This window comes from Lolium rigidum, chromosome 7 (assembly GCF_022539505.1).
Source record: "Lolium rigidum isolate FL_2022 chromosome 7, APGP_CSIRO_Lrig_0.1, whole genome shotgun sequence".
Classification (NCBI taxonomy): Eukaryota; Viridiplantae; Streptophyta; class Magnoliopsida; order Poales; family Poaceae; genus Lolium; species Lolium rigidum.
Window position 1 is genome coordinate 48,392,173 of NC_061514.1, and position 6,000 is coordinate 48,398,172.

Consider the following 6,000-nt stretch of genomic DNA (forward strand, 5'->3'; position numbering starts at 1 on the left):
CAAACTCCTCCCGAGTAAATACCTTTCCTGCCGGATACACGGCTACAATGTTGTCCCACCATGATGCGGCAGGTCCACATAGCGAGATGGGTAGCATATCTAACCTTCTCTTGATCATTGCATCCAACGGTGTTGAGCTTGCGCTCGGTATCCATCAGCCAATCTTCCGCATCCATAGGCTCGGCGCGTATGCGAAGGATATCGGCTTGGTGTTTTGGAAGTCCGCTAATGAGACTCCCCGGTTCTCAGGTCTCTCCACCCTATTCCGCTGCATCGGATCCTGAAGGAATTTGTTCTGCGGCTCCGGTGTTACACGCTGCCTCTCTTCCGCCGAGTTGCATGTCTTGGATAAAGTTTCTGTTGCGTCATGGGTGGTGGTGGTGGTGGAAACTGATCTCCGGCTGCACCCTCGGCCTCTTCCTTCTCCTTTGCTTCGCGCTCCATGCGGCTGCGCTTCAGTCTCGTTTCCTAACGTTCCCGACATAATCCCCCTAGTTACGCAACACAAGATGATACTCATAATTACTCCATGCGCAAGTTTTCTGAGCTCAACATTGTGCACAGAACTAGTCACGCAATGGAAATCAAGAAGCAAATCCAAATCATACAAAACATATACCATATATTTACATACATAAGTGGTCTTATTACATAACTCAAGTCGATGTGAGTATGCAAACTCACTTATTAAAGTATATGTACAAATTTATACAAATATTACAAACTATAATACACGTGGTACTTGTGTATTATAGCCACACCTCCCTTGGTGGTCTTCTAATCGGTCTTCACTCCCGGTACATTCCGAGGCTTCCATCCGGTCGAACGTGTCGTCCTCCTCGATAGACCCCGGAACATAAGGTCTCCCCGTTGGCTTGTAATCCGAGTCGGATGATGATCCTAAGGAGAAATCAGTGTTCATAAACTGATCGTTGAGTGCATCATAATCCACCCATCGGGTGTACTCTCCTGTAGCCCCACCATAAGGATTACCAAAACCCATACCCGACTCAACTCTGTGTCGGATATCCTCCATCCACTCCTTCATTACTAGGATAGCTGCGGTTCCGGGTTGTTGCGTCATCATTCATCTCTCCATCATAATACTCGGTAGTACTATGGGTTCCGGTATCATCTCCCCAACGCCAACCCCTGGAATTCTCGATTGGAGTCTCGGAACGCTGATTGTTTCCGGATTCCTCGCCGCCTTCGTATCCCCCATAGGAACTACCCGGATAGTTCCCGGGTGTAACGAGTGTAGGTTCACGTGCAAGTGGATCAAAGCGATGTAGTCACCGACTGAATAAGCGGTGTGTGTACCACATTCTCCATAGGTTCTTTGCCCCTACTCTCCTCCTTGGGTTCGGTGAACTCCTCAAGCATCGTATCAATAGCTCCTATCGGATGATGATTCAACGCGAAAGAGTAATGATATGAAGTTACGAGCTGTTATCCATATATTTGGCTGCTTGAGCTGGTTTACTTTTGGCATATTTGAAATGGTTCAGCATGGGATCATTATCTTCCTCCATATGAGGAATGTGGGTGAATTCGGAACCCATAAGCGCTTTCGTCTTATGCTCCCGAATGTCGGTTATGGCTCTCATAACAGCTATATGGTAGGCTGTATTGGTTGTCCTTGCTTCCCCAGGCTGGCATGACTACGCTCATTCCCAAAGATTCGGGAAGTCGCGGTCCTACTCCGCACTTGGCCAACACCGGACCATCATAAAACATGTACTTCTTTACTGGAATCCGGGGATCGCACCCAAATTCTAGTAACATGGCTCGTAGGATATCGAGCAAGTCCTCCTTGGTACTCGTTCAATGTGGAATCCATAACTTTCACGTTTCTTCCCGGTCGTGAACTTGCCATGTTGGCTGTAGAAATAGAAAGATTATGAGATTAGTAATAATGCATCATAATAGAGATAATAAAGAATTATCGCACTAAAAGATATGGTTGTTGTATTCTCAATTGAATATACACCATATTTTTAGAGAACTCTTTACTAATCCTATTTGACTCCTAACGTTTTAGTCCCATTTACTAGGTTCCAACCTAAGGTCAAAGCTTTTGCTCTGATACCAACTGTGGTGACCCTACATACCACTGCATGTTGTAGTATGCCAGTCGTTGATATAACATTCGCGAAGTACCATTCCGCAAATATCACATCCCTCAGAGTAGTACAACAGAACATAGCAAGGTCCATAACTCATTCACATATTATTACAATACATATACACAAGTCGTCTCGGAGCTCCTCTTGGGTCCTAAGAGGATATCTCCTGGGTTCGAGGTGAACCCAACTTAACTTACAAAACCATTGTCTCATTAAACTAAACATTTATTTAAACGAGCAGCTAAATAGTAAGAGTTTGTGCTGCTCGGCTACTACTACTCCTCCAGATATTCTCTAGGCTTGTTCTCCTCCGGAAGCCTCCCCGGATCCGTAGACTATGATGTAGTCTACGCCTTCAACTCCTCCCGAGAGGTCAGGTGCTTCATAGCCGATGATCTCGGCTCCTTCATTGTTGTCGTAGTCCTCCTCCGGACGGTTCGAGACAATCTAAGCATGGGATTTAAGAGTGGTATGAGTACGAGCGTACTCAACAAGTTCATTATAGATAAGAGGTGTTTAATGCACTAGCTACGATATTAGACCGGAAAGTCTAATACCAATGCAAGTTTTGATAAACATTTCTTCAAGAGATTGCTTTTATTTCAAAGAGCTATGTCCGTCGGCCTTCACCGGTTTACTAGAACTTCATGGAGCTCCTTTCCGGCCGCGTTCGCAGTTCCTCAATCCCGGAACAGGGAGTGACGAGTCACGATTCTTTACACTCGCGAGAGGTGTGTTGCTTTACCCATAAGAGATCTTAACCTTGGTGCCAACCGGGCAGCTTTCCCGTCCACACTTCCTTCGGTGTGAGGCCCGGTATAAGGTCTAGCCAATCATGTTCCTCCGCTACCTCGAACACCCACCCTTTGTTGCATACCGACCTTAGGTCCTCGTCGGTCCTATTATTCCATGATTGAGGCTGGACCCCGACCACGACATATGCCTTGCCGACTCATCATGCATAGACTCCTTCGCCGATAGCCTACAACCCATCATAGACCGCAATACCGTGGGGACTTAAGGACTTCCCAGCCTCACCAGCTTGCTACTTCGAGCGACAAGTGTACTACGGACTATGCCGTGGGGACTTAGAGGCTCCCCAGCCTCACCAGCTTGCCTCCATGGATTACAAGTGTCTACGGTAAAGCGCATCCGTTGATGAACGAGAGGTGGAAACACTTTTGACTACTCCGTCCCACTCCGGATCTTATGGTTAACACGGGTATTACGGCACAAGAATCACTGGCGACATTTGTTGTTTAATCCTAGATGGATATAAACCCGTGCAATGGAACCTCCACCATATCAACACAATCCATGGTTCCATTGCCCACCACATAGTCATATTCATAGTTATGAAAGTAGTGGTTTTGATTTTTGTGCAATAGTGATAACCATAATACTTTGCAAGTAATTTGATAAAAATACTCAAATGACATGAGCAAGTGATGAACTTGCCTGAACACTGCAAAGTTCTGCAGTTGGAAGGTATGGACTGACCCTTGTCCTCTTGTTCTGAAAAATAGCATCATTGTCCGATAAGGGCAATGGTTAAAAAAGCAATAATGCATGATTCCAGTTTTAGGGTTTGTTTCCCCTTCCGATGTCGTTATTATTTCATGTAAGAGGTTAATACTAAGAATGATTTGGGAATACTTGATTTAAGAGTAAAATACAACCTTGAAATGTTGTCAAGGTGTTTTTGAAGTCCAAATGCATTAATGGACTTATTTTCATTATTGAAAATAATATGTGTGATTTAAATGATTATTTAAATCATCAAATTAAGACTTATTCTTAATTGTCTTCAAAAATTCTCTTTGATATTTTATTATGATAGAGAATTTTATGCTGATCTATTTTCATATTTTTAATTATTTTTTTAGAGCTATTCATCAATTTTTTATTGAATTTTCAAAGTTTCTGGTTTTTAATGGAATTTGGAAAATGACCTAAATTGCCCTCGGGCCCCACGTCGTGGTGGCCCAGCGGTTTGGCTAGACCAGCTCGGGTCCAACCGACCCGGGCGGTCGGTCGCTCACTCCCTCACCTCGCGCCGCTCCTCCTAACCCTAATCCTCTCCGTGCTCGCGCGACCCGCGTCGCCGCGCCGTCGCCGGTCGATGTCCGGCGGACTCCACGGCCGCCATGGCCGTCGCCATGGGGCGCAATCGGCACGCGCCTCGCGACGGCGCATCGATCCATCCGCGTCGATCTGCGGTTCTGCGCCGCTCCTCGTCGATCCGCCTCTTCGCCCGCTACGGCTACGGGATGCGGTGCTCACCGGCGATCTCGACGCTGCTGACGCCGGCGGCCGTCATGCTCGCCACGGTGCGGGGTCGCCGCCGGCGCTCGCCGGGCTTGGCATGGCCTGGCCGGGCGCCGCCGTGTCCTCGGCGCGTGCCGCCGTGGCCGCCATGGCCGCGCCTCGCTCGTCCTCGCTCCAGGTAAATGTTCCGCCACCTCTCTTCTCTCCTCTGCTGCCTCTCTTCTTCCTCCTCTAGTCTCCTCTGCCATGGCTTGCCTCCTCGTGGAGGCTGCTGGCTCCATGTTGGTGATGCTTCTGTGCTTGGCTTATCTGCATGCGCCATAGTCTGCTTCGTGCTTGCGTGTCTTGCTCAATTGCTCATTGTGCTTCCTAGCTATTTCGTTCATTGTAATCTCTGGCTGTGGTCCTCCTGTGATTGCTCATGTAGCATCCGCTGATGCTCATGGCCTACTGGCATGCTCCTATTCTTGTTCTTGTCACTTAGGCATACTCAGTGTGTGCTTAATCTTGTCCCCGGCTTGATTGTGGTGGTTAATCCTTGCATACTTGCAAGTGCCAGTGCTCTCCGGGCTAGTTCATTTAGTTCAGATTCATGATTATGCTCCATTGAGCATTACTCGTTGGCTTAGCAAGTGTGATTCAGTGATGAATTGACATGTGCTTTTCTTGTATATTATGATCCTTTGGTTCATCAAGCCTTTGATGTGCTTCGGATACAATTATAAAGCCCGATGCCCTTATCTCGTGATGCAATTGTTCGGCTTATTTAATTATCTGTTCATGTGTTAATTACTTGGAATGAGTTCTAGCATGCAGTAGCATGCTCTAACAAGCTTCCGGTGATCATATGATCACCGGTTGCTTGTAAAAGCTGCTCTTTGGTGTCTCGTGCCTCACTCGTTGCTCACTCGTGCTGTGTGTATCACACAGGCTTGACTCGGTGTGTGCTTGTTGCTTGCTTAAGCATCAGCTGTTGCTCGCAATGATCCATTGGATCATTTGCAAGAGCCCGGTGCATTAATTATTTGTCTGTTGTTCATTTATCTGTGTTACTCCTTGTCTTGATTAAGTGGATAAATGATGTGAGACTGGTTCAGCTTGATGATCATCTCAATGAATTGTGTTAGGGCTAGATGGATGCCAACCATCGGTTGTGTACCCTAGCCCTCCTTTTGAATCCAATTGGGTGATGATATGCGTGCATGGTTTCTTGTCTTGGAATTGGGTTAAGGTGGTCGAGGTGATCTCGCGTGCATGTCATGGTTGCTCGCTCTGGGATGGCTCGCCATGATTTGTGTTGGCTTTGCTGTGAATGGATAGTTGCTCACTCGGCTTGATCCAATCTTGGACTTCCAGTGGGCTTTTGATGTTGACAAATTATATAGACAAGATATTGTCTATAGTCCGATGGCCTAGCTAGCTGTAGGTGCTTAGTGAGTGGGTTAGGCTAGCTATGGTTTCATTCTTGGTTGGATTCCTCTAGTTATGCATGGATTTGCATAACCGTTGTTCCCATAGGATGTTTACCTAGTGGTCTTACCCATCTATGCTTGCACCAAATGGCCTGGTAGCCAAATGATGACACACACAGGGTATTCTACCCTTC